The sequence below is a fragment of the Pseudorasbora parva genome, chromosome 7 (genome assembly GCF_024679245.1).
Source record: "Pseudorasbora parva isolate DD20220531a chromosome 7, ASM2467924v1, whole genome shotgun sequence".
In the NCBI taxonomy this organism is placed as follows: domain Eukaryota; kingdom Metazoa; phylum Chordata; class Actinopteri; order Cypriniformes; family Gobionidae; genus Pseudorasbora; species Pseudorasbora parva.
The window spans coordinates 35,109,893-35,128,809 of record NC_090178.1 but is presented as its reverse complement, the minus strand read 5'-3'; the positions used below and the strand labels follow the sequence as shown (position 1 = coordinate 35,128,809).

The 18,917-nt window shown below is 39.1% G+C and overlaps 1 protein-coding gene across 1 annotated transcript in view; it reads right to left on the bottom strand.

Annotated features, from left to right (window-relative positions):
• The window catches only part of trak1a (trafficking protein, kinesin binding 1a), a 70,542-nt gene extending 63,025 nt beyond the window's left edge, over positions 1-7,517 (bottom strand). Inside the window, exon 1 of the mRNA XM_067449195.1 lies at positions 7,317-7,517. The gene's annotated coding sequence lies outside the window, so the exon portion shown is untranslated. The remainder of the gene's footprint in view (positions 1-7,316) is intronic.
• Positions 7,518-18,917: the final 11,400 nt, after the last annotated feature.

The following is an 18,917-nucleotide window of genomic DNA, read 5'->3' as shown; positions in this document are numbered from 1 at the left end:
ACATCTGCAAATAAGTATTTGAACACCTGAGAAAATCAATAGTAATATTTGGTTCATAGCCTTTGTATGCAAGTACAGTCGTAAAAAACGCTACCTGTATTTTTTCACCAGGTTTGCGCACACTGCAGGAGGGATTTTGGCCCACTCCTCCACACAGATCTTCTCTAGATCAGTCAGGTTTCTGGCCTGTCGCTGAGAAACACAGAGTTTGAGCTCCCTCCAAAGATACTCTATTGGGTTTAGTTCTGGAGACTGGCTAGGCCACGCCAGAACCTTGATATGCTTCTTACAGAGCCACTCCTTGGTTATCCTGGCTGTGTGCTTCGGGTCATTGTCATGTTGGAAGACCCAGCCTCGACCGATCTTCAATGGTCTAACTGAGGGAAGGAGGTTGTTCCCCAAAATCTTGCAATACATGGCTCCGGTCATCCTCTCCTTAATACAGTGCAGTCTCCCTGTCCCATGTGCAGAAAAACACCCCTAAAGCATGATGCTACCACCCCCATGCTTCACAGTAGGGATGGTGTTCTTGGGATTGTGCCCATCAGTCTTGTGGAATTATGACCAAAAAGAAAACACATGACTTTCTCCCATGACTCCTCTGGATCATCCAAATGGTCATTTGCAAATTTAAGACATGGACATGTGCTGGTTTAAGCAGGGGAACCTTCCGTGCCATGCATGATTTCAAACCATGACGTCTTAGTGTATTACCAACATTAACCTTGGAAACGGTGGTCCCAGCTCTTTTCAGGTCCATTGACCAGCTCCTCCGGTGCTCTGAGCTGATCTCTCACCTTTCTTCATTGAGACCCCACAAGGTGAGATCTTGCATGGAGCCCCAGTCTGAGGGAGATTGACAGTCATGTTTAGTCTCTTCCATTTTCTAATGATTGCTTCAACAGTGGACTTTTTTTCACCAAGCTGCTCGGAAATTTCCCCATAGCTCTTTCCAGCCTTGTGGAGGTGTACAATTTTGTCTCTAGTGTCTTTGGACAGATCTTTGGTCTTGGCCATGTTAGTAGTTTGATTCTTACTGATTGTGCGGGGTGGACAGGTGTCTTTATGCAGCTAACGACCTCAAACAGGTGCATCTAATTTAGGATAATAAATGGAGTAGAGGTACATTTTAAAGGCAGACTAACAGATCTATGAGGGTTAGAATTATAGTTGATAGGCAGGTAATCAAATACTTATTAGCAGCTGTTTCATACAAATAAATAGTTAAAAAATCATATATTGTGATTTCTGGATTTTATTTTATTTTTTTAGATTATGTATCTCACAGTGGACATGCACCTACGATGACAATTTCAGACCCCTCCGTGATTTCACAAGTGGGAGAACTTGCAAAATAGCAGGGTGTTCAAATACTTATTTTCCTCACTGTAAGTAACAACAAATCAATGGAAAACTCTGTTGGTAAATGGGACATTTTTAGAAGGCATCGAGTAGGAAGCCTCTCACTGTTTCATTAAGGACTACTTGTCAGGAGCAGGAGGAAATGGCAGCCCATTATTTGCACTATGCAAATTAATCCAACTGAGAATCTGTGATAACAGCAGAGGAAATCTCTCAAGTGCCTTGAATGGATTGTCAGTTATTACTGCTAAAGTATTCACCCTAGACAAAACCAACCCACCACCCTCAACTCAAATATCTGGGGCCTCAGTCAACAGTAGGGATGCAATTATATTAAAGGGATAGTTCACCCCAAAATTAAAAAATGACCACTCTCAAGCCATCCTAGGTGTACATGACCTTCTTCTTTCAGTCGAACAAAAGTAATCATAAAAGTCATAAAAGTAATCCACATGACTCCAGTGGGTTAATATTCCGATTTAATAATTGTAATAATAAAACCCATTAAATCATATTTTAAAAAAAGCTGATTCGAGATCTCTTTCCCATCCTCCCTTTTTCTCTGGGGACATTGTAAACTAAGGAAGTGACCAAAAATGTTCATCTTCAGTTTACATTCTCATCACACGTAAACATAATACTGTTACACAACTAAAGGCCCTTAAAGACGAGCAGAGAAAATCCAAGAGAGGCTTTTTTAAGGGCTCACACAATGTGTCTCCAGGAGGCGACAGGAAAAACGACGACAGCCTAAAGCTGGTGCCAAAAATCCAGTTACACTTGCCAGTTACGTTAATTTGGTGTAAGGCATTTATCTCCAATGAATGGAACGAAAGCAGTTGGATGTGCAGTCCTATTCAAACACACTGCTATACTATTGTCTATGTATCCACAGTATAGCACACACACACACACACACACACACACACACACACGGTTTACGTCAACTGTCCACTGGCATAATATTTTTTTTATTGTACATTGTTTTTTTAAGACATGTGGTTTCCGAGGACACAGAAAGTGTCCTTATAAACCATGTTTGCATTGTAATACCCACACACCCACACGCCAGACAGTGAACACAGAGCAGTCCAAATGTACATTCTAGTAATTAGCGTTAACGCATGACAAGAACTTTGAACTTTAAAAGCTTGTTTCAGGCCAGATTAGATTAAACCACCAGTGAAGAGATGTTCCTTTCAAAACCATAATGCTAACTCAGACACAAAAAGCTAATCAAACATGATCAATTAAAGGGATACTTCAGCACTGGGAAGATGAATCTGTATTTAAACTGGGTCATTAATGTAGTAGAAATGTGAAACTATTTTGAATTTGGTTCCTTCTAGACTGAGAAAAGACAGAACATTTATTTTTGTCTTATGGGGATGAAAGACAACCATTCCCAGAATGCTTCGCTGCCCCACAAGGCCACTCCTGAAGCCACCGCTATTAGATTACTGAATCACTGATCGCTTTCCCACCGCGTTAATCTTCATAAAATCAGTTCAGTTAGACACCTAACAGACCCTACACTCAAAAAATGAACATGTCTGTTCAATATAATGTGATTTAGCCACTGAGGGAGTGTCCAGGCACAAACGAAGCAGGAGGGGGAGGGGGGATAGGGGGTTCTACTGATACAAAGCCATATGCTAATCACTGAAGTAACCCTTTAACAGCAGTTCATGTCCTAGTACTTCACAGATATGATTGAAATCACACATGTGCACCAATGGCATGAATTTAGGGTATCTGCATTAGTGTTGTCAAAACGGTACCAAAACACAGACTTATCAAGGACATTAATCACCCGGCCAACCCCCACTTCACCCGGCTGCCTTCTGGTAAGCGCTTCCGTAGCCTGATGGCCAAAACTGAAAGGCTCAGAAGGAGTTTCTTCCCACAGGCCATCAGACTCCTGAACGCTGTCACTTAACAACATGTGACTTCACCTCACTTCAGTATTAACAAACTCACATACTGATATTGCACTGCACTTTATTCTTGTGTTCCATGTAACTCTCATTATAATGCTGTTTGCACATTACACTCCTGCACTTCTGTTATCCACGTATTTATTTTTATAGTCTCCAGTTTACTTTATCTCACTTATTTTATTTCACATCTCTTATTTCTTTTACTTGATTTATTCATAATTCTACATATGTATATATATATAGCACCTTATCCTATTCCTATTTTATCCTATCCCTATTTTATAATTTATCGTGCTTTTTTTTTGTTAATTGTTATTTGCTGTCCATGGAGCGGACCTGTTTACATTTCACTGCCGGTTGTATTCTGTATAACTGTGTATGTGACAAATAAAAACTCTTGAACTTGAACTTGAACTTGAAAACCAGTCAAATTTCACGGTTCTCAGCATACTAATTTTGTTACTTATTAGGGCTGGGTTGACAATACTGATTTACCATTTTGAACCGATAGTGATTCTTAAATCTCAAGACCAGTCTTTCAAATGTCTTTGTGGTTTTCAGATACTTAAACAAACCTTCACTAAACATTATTTGTGACCCATCTCTGATCTATGAACTTTGTATTTTGTTGCTTTAGATATGAAACAAGCTTTCAAATTCTGTCAGTTTTGTTATAGTCGGCATAGTTCAACACATTCACTGATCATCACGTCCTTTATTTATAGCTGTGCTCGAAATCACCCCCTATACCCTCATCCACTGTTCCATACATTACTCTACTAATATCGTCTACTTGAAAGAGTGAATGAAAACGAGTGAGTGAATCCGGACACTTAGTGTGCCGGATGGGCTCCTGCTTTAGCATAGTTTGTGCTTGCCGTTTAATAATCTTTTGAAACGTAGAAAACTGGCAGCTCCATTAATGAAAACATATATCTGAACTCTGCCATGGAATCTATCTATAAACCTTAATTAAACAATTTAATAATCAATTAAAAAGGAATTTATGTATAATATTATGCTGTAGCCACATGGGCTGAGCAGTTTGGAAAATTGATGGATTGGCGGTCACCATCTCCTGGTCAGATGGGGAAATTATTTTGCCGCGACTGTCACAGTGCATTATGGGTATAATCTAGCCATTGAGTGTACATCAGTTGTACATTCATTATTGAGGTGCATTGTGGGATCGAATGAATTCATGTAATAACATCCACTATGGTTTTGGACACCACTACAAATGGCTGTCCCCTCAAATTGTGCTCTATTTAAGGGTATAGAGGCAATTTCGGACACAGACCTAGAGCTTGTGCGAAAAAATTAGGTTATAATAAAAACCACTGAATTCTTTAGACTTAACTTAAAAGCCTTTGATTGGCCACTGCATTCATAGACTCAATTGGCTAGAATGCTCAACGCTTCAAACACACTTAAAGAGAAACCTTTGACGCTTTTCACGCAGAATGCACACAAATAAGCATGAGAATGTGTAAAAACAGCCGCCTCTCAGTGGGTACCAGATTTGGTACTACTGGTACCGCTAAAGAAGCTGGTACTGTTCAAACTTGGTACCGCAGTTCCAGTACTTTTCACACTTCTATAATGTATTTATACCCCAGAAAGCCAAAGTGATCTGTATGCCATCACTGAAGTCTAAATGCTATACCTGAGCATCTCTACAACACTATAACAAAGAGCCACAATTCCAGCTAGACAACAGCTATTTTTAACAATAAAAGCGGAAAACATCTGACTCTGACAGCTCTTTCCTAACGTATTACCAAGGGGGAAAACAGTTTGATTCAGTCTTAAGGAAAGATGTAGACTTTTACTGCTGGCCCAAGATTAGTTGAATGTTTCACAGTAATAAATCATCATCATAATCAAGATCACAATGACAAAATCCAGGAATGAAGCTGCAGAAACATGAGACAAATGACAGCACAGGCCAGGCATCAGTGTTGGCGCAGCACAGATAATAAACTTTATGCCTCTTGAAGTGACCTAGTTTCATAAATAATGGAGTCCAAACGGCCCTGTGTGTGTAGGCTGTCCGTACAGTATTACTCATGCTGAAAAACTGAAGGGAGGTACTAAGTTCAGAAAGGCTTATTAGAAGCAAACAGTTACTTTGATAATTTCTCACTTTTTCCAAAAGTGATGTACTGTACATGCATAGTCCAAGAAACATTTTTGAATGTTTGTTCTGTAAAGCATTCCAAAAAATACTGGTTTATTGAATTGAACGTTCCAATTTGTGCAAGAATAGTTTTACCGTTAAACATTCATAAACGCTAAATCACTTTAGAAATGTTTGGTTCCAAATTGAGACAATAATGCTGCTTTGCAGGTTAACAGATGCAGCACATACATTTTTTTGTTCTATTAAGAGTGAATTTTGAGTACTAATCAAGTATAAAAGAATAAAAGTGTAATTTTTTTTCTTTTTTTTAGCTTTTGTAACCATCAGCTCTATTATCAGTTAAATTACAGTCTACATTAGTCTCAAGTCTACATTAAAGTTAAAGGGGGGGTGAAACACTCAGTTTCAGTCAATCTCATGTCAATCTTGAGTACCTATAGAGTAGTATTGCATCCTTAATATCTCCGAAAAGTCTTTAGTTTTATTATATTTATAAAAGAAATATAGGCTGTACCGAGTCTTTCCGGAAAAAAAATGAGCGGCTGGAGGCGTATCGTGTGGGCGGAGCTAAAGAATGACGATCGGTGACGTCCTCAAGCGTGGAGAAACTCATGGCTATCGAGCTCAGCTAATAGATGATCCAGAATCATTCGGAGGCTGAAATAAATTGAACAAGAGAAACAGCAACAGCAGGACGTCCGTCTCTGTGGTATGTACTGTATTTAGTGGTCTGTCAACATTTGTGTGTCTTTACTCGCAGTTTATGAGGACATGATTCGGCTTATGGACTTTTGTATGCGACTAAACCTTAGCAGTAGCAAGCAAAACGGTTTTGCACATCAGACTAGTGTAACGTTATACAGAACAACAATGGAGTAACCGTTAGCGCATTTGAATGACGAAGCACGCGATCGTGTCGTTTACTGATGTTTACTCAAGCGACGAGCCAACAGCATAGACATTTGAAGCAGTTTAACTCACCGGCTGCTTCCAAAGCAGGACCGAACCTTTATCGCTGGGACCGCTCCGTCAAAAACACACTTCTTTGGTATGATTTGGTGAAGTCCTGACAGCAGTGAACGGTGGAGATCCACTTTTGCGACGCGACTGAAGCGGTGTTGTGAAGCTTCCCGTCATTTCTGCGTTCAAATCGGTTCAAATGCAGCGCTGCCTTCCCGGAATGAAGCGTTGAAGTCGCTCGACGTCACCCATAGGAATAAAGTGGATCGCGGCGCCTGGATCGCCTGGATCGGCACCTGAGAGAGTGTTTATGGGCGTGCATTTCCTCTCTCCCTCTAGTCACGCGCCCGCGCACCCTACCGGGAGAAGAGTCCGTCTGGCCCATACAAGGACCTTCCGCTCTTATTAACGTCAAGTCGAGCCATACTCGAAAAAAACTCTCCAAAACTTGTGAGAAACCGGAAGGAGTATTTTTAACACAGAAATACTCCATCAAATGTCCAACATTAGTTTTTGAAACTTTGTCTATGTTTAGGATGGAAATCCAAGTCTTTAACAGTGTAAAAAGCTCAGTATGCATGAAACAGCATTTCACCCCCCTTTAAATTAACTTTTTTGGCAAAAGTGTGCATTGAGGGCGTATATCGACCACAATAAGGGCGTTCTTGAGCAGCCTAAAATGACAAAAGACCATTTCCCAAATGGCACCCTAACCACTCATGGTCTTCTTATGAGTTGGGAAAGAAGTTTGCACCAGGGCAAAAGTGTGCATCAAGGGCGCATATCGACCGCAAAGGGGGCACTCATGTGCAACCTTCTGAATTCTAAAAGGACAAATGGGACACCCTATGGTCTCATTGACTTATTGCCATTTGGGATAGGGCCAAACCCTGCATTTTGTACACTCTAACCTGTGATGGTTCCTGCATCTCTGCAAATCCTGGAGTCATCATTGGCCGTGGTCTCGCTTACATACTGCTCCTCCTGGCTGTCTGGAGCAGAGGTGGGTGGGTTCCAGGGGTGCTGGCAGGTACGATGAGGGTTCCGGGGGGAGAGCGGGACAGGTAGGGCTGAGGCTGTGGCAGTGGGGGGTGATACGGCGGTGTCCAGCTTGACTGCTTTTCACAGGTCAACCCCAGGAGCCATAGGGAACAGTCCAACAGGGCCGTCTGGCAGACACGTGCTAACCCTCTGTCAGCAAATCAAGAGCATCTCTGATAGGACGGATCTGGAGAAGAAGGGGAAGGTAAGAAATGTAATGTCAACAGGCACTCAAGTCACAGGATGGAGGTTAGTTCATACAAATAATAGTTCTGACAGATCAGTCTCAGTCTCAGCATCAATATCATTTTGCTTGTCAAAAATGTCAGAACAAAACAACTTTCCTGCTATCTTATTTAAGAGGCAATCCTTATTGAAACAATGGAATTCTTGAAAATCAAACCTTATTAATTACTAATAAAAGGCATAATCTTTTATTATTAATTCTTAAAAACAAAACACCAAAATTATTAATAATATGTATTATTAATTCACACTTTTTTATAAGGAATAATCAGAAAAGGTTAAGCCTTTTAATAAATATTTAACTTGTGGTGCAACCTGATGTGTGTACAATATTTTAAACTTAAACTAAAAATATGATTATTATACATTTTTTACCTGACTGTTATAACAAACAACATTTAAGCAGTTACATTTACGATTTTTGTGAAAAATGGCATGTTTTTTTATTTATTTTTCATTTTTTTAAATATATAACAATTAGAACAAAGAACTTAATACAATCTTTGATTTTTAAAAAGCTTTTTTTATTTTGGACACATTATTAATCGATAAACAAATAATCACATGTGTTGCACAATAAACACCGCAAATAATCTCTTTTGTAGAAGCCCTACAAATCAATACAACAATTAATTTAGCTCATAAAGATTGAAATCAGCCTGTGTTCCGCTTTCACTTCCATTCAATAAGTGCTGTGATTTACTGCTGTTCTGGGATCAGCAGTTAACACCAAATCGACAGAGTGCCAAACTAAGCCATTAGGACTGCCATGTCTGCTAGAGCTGTGCTCCATGTTACAGCTATCAATCCCAGTCCTGGTCAACCAAGGCCACAACACAAGTCGAATTAACTGTTTAAGGAGTACTAAAGACTAATGCTTATAAAGATCAGGTGGAGCATGCTAAATTGATATGCTAGTGAAAAGTAATGTGTGTAATACGCATAAGTGCATGAAGCAGATTGTGGGATCATTATGGTCTAGAATGGTCAGGCACATACCCACAGTGTAAGGGCCCATGCCTAGACACACCCAGCTCCACCCACGTCCCTCCTCTTTGCCCATTTTTAGTTATCCGTGCGTGACGCGCTGCCATGACAGTGGCCGACTTTTAGGCTTCAAAACTGCTCTTCGGAACCCTACGGGTGGCGTCCCAGACAATACGTCCATATTTGTTTCAGTCTATGGTTTGAATAAGTCCTTGGCTTCAAAGTATGACAACAAGGCTTACACAATGTACAGTATGTGTTAATACCAGTGTGATTTATTAATATATAAATAAAAAAAGAGAGCTTTTGCATACAAAAATCTACCCACAATTACACTGGATTCTGTGTTACTAGATGTTCATTCATCAAGAAAAGATGGGCATTATAGATCAACTTTAAGGTCCAAACAGTGATTGAATAACAATAAAAACCTTTTGAACTCTAAAGAATGCCTTGCCTTTGACTCTTATCTTGTCATTGCATTCCTGTAAACATGACTTTGTGTCAGATGCTGTAGATTAAAAGGTTAGTTCAAACTAAGGCCCTGTCCACACGAAGCCAGCGCTTTCCCAATCCAATCTTTTTTTTCCTCGTTTCAAGAAATATCTGCGTCCACACGAGATTACAAAAACGGACTAAAAACGATGTAGTTTGCATGCCAGGCCAGTGTGTGGCGCTGTAATTCTGCCACAGAAATACACTAAAAACAGAGAAGAAGAGTTGTGGCTAGCAGGGGTATAGCAGTGATCGGAGGTGAGGCAAAATCTCACAATAAAATAACAATAAATACATTTGCTACTTAACAGATGTGTTTTATTAATGCCCACACCTACCCCAACCCAAAACATACCCTTACATAGGGCTGGACGATATGGCCAAAATTTATATCACGATATATTTCTTAATTTTGGTCGATACGATATAATTTCGATATCGATATGAACTATATAAAAGCTTTAGAAAAACGACCAAGAACTGCCACAAAGGATTTCTGTACCTACAAACTTCTGACAAATTAATTTGCCAAGTCTATGAAACCTCCTCCTATAAAACTATATAATATTTTAGAAATAAAAACGGTACAAATAAATTAATGTTCACCTTTTATTTGTATTTAGCCTTTATACGAACAAGAAATGTGAAATCACCATCAAATAAACAAGACTCTCACTTCGCAGACGCAGTTTATTGAGCATTTTCTTTTAAGTTTTAAATTTCAGTGATGAACGATTCATAGCGCTATATTCTCCTTTAATGCAAAACTATACCTTTATCTACTGATGCACACAAAATAAATAAAAGAAGACTCAATTCAGTGGCCTATTTGTGCTCTGTTTGAGATGAGTGCATGCTGCTTTTTGCAAGGCTTTAAACAGGAGAAAATGATACATTTTCGTGAAGCCATGTCTGACCGTCTTTCACAACCTTTGAAAGGTAATTTAAACGAGAATGAACGCATTGGTGTTAATACATGACATTGTGTGCAAATGTGGAAAGTATTAAAACAAATGTGCCACTTGCCTCTTACATAAATAGTCTACATGGATTATTTGTAACGGTTGGCATCGTATCGTTAGACATTAGATTGATGCATCTATGTCGATGTATTGTTACACCCCTAGTCGGCACCTCTCCGGCACAAGTTTAATATCAGCCCCATTCGCACGGGATTCGTATTATCTGGGGACCTCTGGTGATTTGTAATAATTGCAGAGAATGTCTGTGATCTTAATCCCGTGCGAATCGGCCATGTCTGTAATTTGTAAAGTAAAATCTCCCCCGCAAATTAGCCTACCTACCATATTTCGCCGAACACCGAGGTCCTGTGATAACATTAGTCCCGTGCGAATCGACATCTCTGTGATTTGGCCAGGATTAGGCGGATTGTATATACTTTTTGCAAGCTTTTTTTCTCCCTGTGAGCATTTCTATCTTTATCTTTCACGAAGAATAAAGTCTGCATTCATAATGCGCACCGTTATGAATCCCCGTGCAGCCGCGCCCACACGGATTATACTTTCACTTTAGAATGAGTATCAATTTGAGAGTAATCTGATTGAATGGTGTGTTTAATATTAACATCAATACTGTTCTGAATGAAAAACATAACAGAACAGTAGGCCTATACAATGACAATCTTGTTTAAACGTGCAGTATGCAACTTTTGGCCACTAGGGGTCACTCATTCAAAATAATAACAACAGACGTACTTTAATGACGTCGGGAAAGTGCGTGGGCTCATGGGAGTTGTTGTCATTATTGCCACTGTCAACCAGCGAATCTGGCATCTCCAGCAGAAAACATGTTCACTGACAAGGTAATTGTTATATTACATCTCTATTATTGTTAAGTTTAGTTACGGCTTTTCACGTTATGTAATGCCAATCTAATGAAATAGCAGCGAGCTACCGTTACTTAACAAATTTATCAGTAACATTAGCTAATGTGTGAGACAGAATGTTGTGCGGGCGGTCGCTATGTCAACATACCTATAAGTTGGTAGGCTATGTTGACATATTAACCGTGCATCATAATTTGAGTTACTCAAATTATAGATATGTTGACATGGCATCCGCGATTGTCGAACATTCTGTATATCAACTGTTCAATAAGGAAATACATTTCAATTTAGTTTATCATTACCAACATAAAACAGTAAATGAGAGAACCAGGACCAGCAATACGTTGTTTATTGGAACACGCGCTGTGTCGCTCCCCACGTTCATCAATCATTCTAATAAACATTTATTTTGGAACTCAGAGATATATGAATAAGTAGATCATTATTAAATCAATATTATATTTAGCTAGTATTAACATATGATAAAAGTGACGGTCACCTTATATTAATTGACCAAGATAGTGGCATATTACCTTATGAAGCTAACGTTACTTTCTCCAGCTACATATAAAACCAATAATAGCTAGTCCATCTGCGTTTTACACATGACATCATCGTCTCACCAAATATACGGATAGAAATATACTTTTGAATCAGTTTTAAAAAGTCTCAGTTTCAGTCTCCAAAAACACAGAATCCGCCTGTTTGAAAAGCCGATGCAATACAAAATGTAATGTTATACGTATTCAGCTAAACGCGTCTCAATGTGGTCAAGATCGCTATGCAATATGCAAACATACAGCATGTTATGATTATATGATTATTATGTTAGCTGAATGGTTACTTAAATTACCTGTTTATTAAAACGAAAGCGAGATCAGCATATCTCTCTGCAGTCCGAGCTTGTCACGAAGATTTCGCCATCTTTCAAAGGCTTCTCCAAGGTTTACACGTCTCTTGCTTCTTCTACTGTCCCAAAATCTTCTCGGGTCATTTTTTTTCACCCGTACGTTTGCGCTTTGTTGAGCTGGCAAAACGTACAGGCAAAGAGTAGTCATGATCCATTATCATACAGACTTTTTTATACGGGTGTTCCCCTTATACTGTCAGTGATCCTCTTTGAGTTTGGCGGTTCCGCCGAGTTCCGCAGGAAGCAAGACGCAAACGTGGATATGACGTGAAAGACGGGCGACATAACGGAAATAAAGACACGGTTCGTGTCTTCGAATTAAAATATTAATTTCTCTGGATTTAGAAGTTAATTGGAACTGTCGGGATAATGTAAACACACAACTTTAAAAAATATATAACATAGATATAGTGATCTTTTATATTTTTAATGCTGAAACATTACATATTGTGCCTTTAAATAGGCGCTTTTACATTTAGTTTTGAAACTGAATCTATTGTCAGCTTCCTACTCGTGATAAATTAAATCTGATTCCTGCCGCTGGTCTGAGCTCAGTTCATGGCGTCTGTTCGCTAACTGAACGAAATTATATTTATTTATTAGGCTACTGTAAAATAATCAAAACGATATCGATGCCTGTTTATGATTTCATACAGCTATCTATAACGAACATCATATCCGGGAGAAGTCAGTAAATTCGAGTAAAATCACAGGCTTTGCTTATCCCGTGCGAATGCGCCACGCAAAACTCAGATGTGGCGGAGTCATTTCTAAATCACAGAGGTCCCTAGATAATACTACTCCCGTGCGAATAGTGCTTTAGATAGACGAACCACTTCCACGCCACTAAAGAAAGTTAGTCTTTCTTCTCTTATCAACTATTTATTTCTCCTTACTTGTGGAAGCTCGTTCAGTCACATTTGTGTTTGCGGTCAGGGAAACTCTCTTTGTAGCTAAAACGTGCCGCGTTGGATCTATCAGCCTACTACTGCTGAGCACTGGCTGCGTGTCCGTGGTGTACGTCATCACGCAAGAAGCCAATCGTGTTCTGCTCTTTCTGATGGCATGCGCCCTGAACGTCAGTCATATCGAAATATCGGAAATGTGTTTAAAAATCATATCACCGTTATTGAAAAAAATTATATTGCGATATATATTGATATTTAATTATTGTCCAGCCCTTACAATAATGCAGATACGTTAATTAAATGACGCGATATTGAGATTTCAGATTTATCCGCTTTGGGACCCGGTTTCGAAAAATATCGGATGCATGCTTCTAAAACGCCGGATCCGTGTGGACGAAACGCTGATACGGTACAAAATGAATACGTATACAGCTAAACGCGTCTCCGTGTGGACGGGGCCTAAAACTATCCCAAGATTTACCCACCCTCAAGCCATCCTAGGTGTATATGACATTCTTCTTTCAGACGAACACAATCAGAGTTTTTGAAAAAACGTCCTGGCACTTCCAAGCTTTATAATGGCAGAGACTGTTGAAGTCCATATAAAGTGCATCTATATCCATCATAACTGCTCCACACATCTCTGGGGGGTTAATAAAGGCCTTCTGAAGTGAATCGGTGCATTTGTGTAAGAAAAATATCCATATTTAAAACTATATTAAGTAAATGATCTAGCTTCTGACGAATCGCCTTCCGATTCATAATACATACATACGTCCCCCTTATGTTGTTTAAAATCTGCATGACTTTATGTATTCTGTGGAACATAAAATAAGATATACTGAGTATGGTTTGAACGAGTCAATGGTGACCAAAACTGTTTAGTTAACAACCTTCTTATCATCTTATTAATATCTTCTTTTATGTACTGCAGAATAAATAAATTTATAGAGGAATAACATGAGGGTTTGTAAATAATGATAAAAATAAGTCATGTGGCATGACCAACAAAATCATGTGCCATCATCTGAAGTCCTCGTACAACTCGCATGCTCTCAGGAAACTTCTATATCTTCTTAAAGGGATACTTCACTGCTTTTTCATATTAAAGGTGCACTATGCAACTTTCCGTCCCCTGGAGGGCACCTATTATAAACAAAGGGACTTTTATTATGACGGGACGGGACACAGTCGCCAGGCGACCTCACTTACGTGTTTCCGATCATGAGGTAAAGCAGCTCTGTTTATCATATTAGATACATTTAAGTGTGTTTAAAATTATGACGTTACTCTGTGCGATCGCTCGTTGCTACTGTGACACTTGTTCACACTGCTAAGAGAAAAACACTTCTGCAGAATAAAACCAAGGGAAACGCAGGTACGACGTAATTGACAGTCGACTCCCTCAAACGCTATGCTGACATGTCCCGGTTCATTGGTTAAAATAGCAATTTTTTCACAATTTATAAATAGTTGGAAACATTTGGGATATTGTAAGTACTCAACTGAACAAAATATATAACACTGGCCTAGTGTTTTTTGGATATTTTACTGTAAAAATACTACATAGTGCACCTTTAAACTATGTTATTCCCTTAACTAAGACGAGTTAATACATACCTCTCTCGTGTCAGTGCGTTCACTTAATCTCTCTGACGCGCGGTGATGATCTGATAGCATTTATCTTAGCCCACTAAGCCCAGTTCATTCACTATGGTACCAAACAGAGATCAAGTAAGAAGCAACCAAACATCACATCTCCCCCTCCCTCTCTCATTTCTGTCAATAAGGGGGAGGGGGAGATGTGAGGGAGGATGTTTTAGGCGTGACTTTTTACTGCGCCGAGTACTCTCAGAAGTGCTATTCCGCCATACATTATAGTTCTCCTTTTTAATCCGCTTACAAAAGGGCTACGTTTTAGTTTATGTCACCATACTTGATCGTTCAACTATTCGTGTAACTGTATTTAAATAGGGAAAACGTGGAGGTGTTTGGTCGCTTCTAATTTGATCTCTGTTTGGTACCATAGTGAATGAACTGGGCTTTGTGGGCTAAGCTAAATCCTATCAGATCGTCACCACGGGTCAGAGAGATTAAGTGAACGCACTGACACGAGAGAGGCATGTATAAACTCGTTTTAGTTTAGGGAATAACAGTTTAATATGAAAAAGCGGTGAAGTATCCCTTTAAGTTTTAAATTATTAAAATACTTCTGGCAAAGTAACCATTAATAATATAGGATAACAAAAAAGGGGAACTGCTTTTAATGTTTAACTTTGAGGCTAGACTGGAAGAATTCAAATGTGAATGAATGTGGCTCATAAATCGAATTTCTGTCAGTAAACACACCCATAAGAACAGACTTCCATTCAGAAAGCACTGATGTCCATCACTGAAAATTCTGAGCTCATATGTAATATGAAGCCACGAAGAACATCACCATGACGTGGATATTCGCTTATGGTAAGCTTACCAACTGACAGAACCACACTCTGTCAGCTTTTCCCAATGACTCAGTAGAGCTGCACAATTTTTGATAAACTGAGAATCAAGATTTTTTTGTTGTCGTTTCAAAAAGAGATCACATTCTGAACAGACAAGAGACAACGAAACTAAATGTTCATTACTGCAGTCTATTTAAAATGTTTCATTTCATTAATTGGTTTAAATGATTTGAAACTCAATGACTCACTCATAAATACTTCACTTGTTTCAGTACTGGATAAATCAGTGTTTTTGAACAAATCTCTTCAATGAATGATTCAGTGAATTTCAATGCAATCAATAAAATTAGTATTTGAAGCACCACATTTTTGCTCTATTTGGATTACTTCTGTAGACATCAGTGCTTATATCAAAGCTATAAACTCTTATCCCAGTACTGTAATAATTTGGATATTTATAACACAGAAGTAATGATACTATTCGTGAAGCAGTTTCATATCTATAAATTATACAATTACTGTAAATTATACAAATGTTCCAAGTGGTTTTTTAGACATAACAGAATCGTTTTCATTTAGGAATGAAATCAGGTGGGTGTTTGAATCGAGATCACAATCTTTTAATGGTTAATCATGCAACTCTACTCAATAGTGCATCTTCACTATAGAATTTTTTGAGGGTTGCCTAATTCAAACGATCATTCTGAATCCAAACGGAGTGCTTTAAAGGTTCTGTAAATCAACAGTATGACTCTTGATGCGGTGGAGAAACTTGGTGCAAAGGTCAAGTACATGATTAATAGATTACTGAACGAAGAGGGCAGTAAAACCTTGGGACGCTATGTCTCACTCCCACCAAAGCATCAAACCCCTCTTCATACTCATCAATGCAACAAATAAATGAATCATTGTACACAAACGGGAAGGTGAGATCAGATGGAATTTAACCATACAGAAGGTATAGTCTGCCAAAGCACTTTTTCTAAGGGTTTTAAGTGTAAAGTCACTATTTGCTGCTTCACCTTAAATATCAGATATTTTGATCAGAATTGTATAATTTAAAGGGATGGTTGCATGCGATTTCACTTTTTTAACTTTAGTGTGTAATATTGCTGCTTGAGCATAAACAGTATCTGCAAAGTTACAGCGCTGAAAGTTCAATGCAAACGGAGATATTGTATTTTAAAGTTATGGCAGTTAATTGCCTACAAAAATGTCTGGTTTAGACTACAACAAGCTTCTTCCCAGGTTGGTGACATCATAAACCCTAGCTAGTCACCACAGATGTGACTTCTGCCCGTAATGGTAAGGGGCGTGGCGTTTCCGGACAACTTGTGCTTGGCACTTCAGCCAATAAAAATACATCAAACTACATTTGGGTATCCAACCAATCTAAGACCGTTGTGTTTTTCGGAGGGATGGGAAGCAGGAAGCAAACGAGCCGTTGAAAGGACAGTGGAGACAGCGGTATGGAATAAAGGTCAAATATAAGAAAAAATACGCTGTTTAAAAAAAAAAAAGAAGACAGACATGTTACACTGTGCCCCATAAACACAACCAAGCCTAGAGAAAAAAACGGAACCACCCTTTAATAGAAGTGAGAGAGAGCTGACAGTTATGCCAGACAATCTTGGTCGTCATGTCCCATACAGTCATAAAAAAAAATTATAAGGAATATTTGTGTACAATAACCAAATATCCATTTACCAAAGTTGTAACTGGATGATTTTAGCATTATACTATTATGAGATGTTCAAGGGTGATTATTTTATTTACACAACATGCATTAGTATGTTTCCATTTCAAATAAGTCTTAATAAAAAATGTGAGGAGATTTTCTGGTCTATGTGAGATTGTGTTTGAAAGCTCAGCCTCAGAGGGTTTTGGTCACACTTTAGTCTGTAAGAGTCTTTCAGTTTGGTGACCGAACCAAGTGCTGCTTCCATGGCATCCACACATTGTAAAAGAGGACAAATAGCTCCTGTCACACACGCACAATGCAAAATCCAAAACTCTCAAACAAAACAAAAAAATGGGGTAATAGGTCATTCTCTTCTCTCCAAAAATGTTCTCCTCATATCCTGATAGCAATCACCATGCTAAGCGCTCTAGATCTATTTTTATAAATATAGGCTATATCTTCTGTGGAAGTAATGCTGTGGATGCAATCCAATAACACTGTCTATGGTTGTCTCGCTTCTAGACTGTGCACAGTCATTTGTTTTGGATAGGTGGTGTGGATTTGCAGGGAGGGTGGAATTGTATGCTTTCAATGCTAGCAGGAAAAAGTTAGCATTTCTCAGATCACCTAGTGCACCTTTAAAACAACTGGTTACTTCTGTGTAATTGACAACAGTTTAATCAAATGAAACTGTAAAATGCTACTCTTAGAGCAGCTCTGGAGATAAGTTCATGTGGAGTAGGGCTAAGCGATATATCGTTTTAGCACCGACTTTGCGGTGTGTGCATCTGCGAAAGGATCTCAGGATGTTCAGTGTCAAGTATAGGGATTAGCGTGGATGCCGGCCAAACTTAGCCCCACCCACAACATTTGAGGTCAGGAAGTTCGATCTGGACGTGATCCGTTTTGGAGCAACTATGCTTGAACCAATCAAATTGTCAGGACGGGCTTTATATGATTGATGGACAGATGATCAACAGTAACGTAATCATCCACGTCACCAAAGAGTGCTTGGGTTGAATTTGTTCTAATTCTAAACAAAGAACTTGTTCGTAATTGCATTCACCTTTACTATTTCTCTCAAAAATGATGATCGTGTTAGCAAGTACTCTTATTACAACACTAGCAAAGACCGTTTACACTCATCATCTTCATCTACTTCTTCCAGTGTGCATGCAGTTGAGTTCTGTTTGACTGTTTTTGTTGACTAATCTTAAATATGTCTTGTCTCAGAGAGCGAATCGTTCATTTATTATGTGTTGACCGTCCATGCGCTACATGGCATTGCTTCTGTACAGGATCTTCTGCACTTAGCCTATGGGGCTTGTGAGTCGGTAAACGAATGACTCGAACCTGAAGACTCGAGAGGTTACTAATCAATTTGGTTTCCGGGACTGCATGCATTGCATATGGAGCTTGGCCCAGATCAGACACTGATGATGTAACAAACTAGCCGAACCCGAAGACAGGAGAGGTGTACTAATCTTTCCAGGGAACAGACGTGATTAAATAAGAAGTGACCAAAAAAGAATGACTCAGATTCAGAGGTGATGTGAACTAATGCTGAGTTCACACTGCCTGATTTTACCCCTGATTTTGACTTGCCGACAGGTTTTGCGAAATCGCCGACAAATGCCCAAAATCATAGGCAAATTGGTGCTCGTGCAAGCAAGTGACAATCACGCAGTGTGAAGAATCAAAGACGCGATTAGAGAAATCACAGGCGATTTGCCGACGCCCGCGAGATATTTGGCATGCTAAATATCTGGAGCTGTCTGCGATTCAAACTCCTGCTGTGTGAAATGAGTTCTAACTGAAAATTACATCGGCGATGACCGACAGCCAATGAGAGAGTGAGTTACGGGGCAGCGGGAGCTTCAGGGAGGAGTTATAGACAGAATACCGGTATTTTAATAGATATATTTACAATTCTATCAAACAGAAACATTTGCAC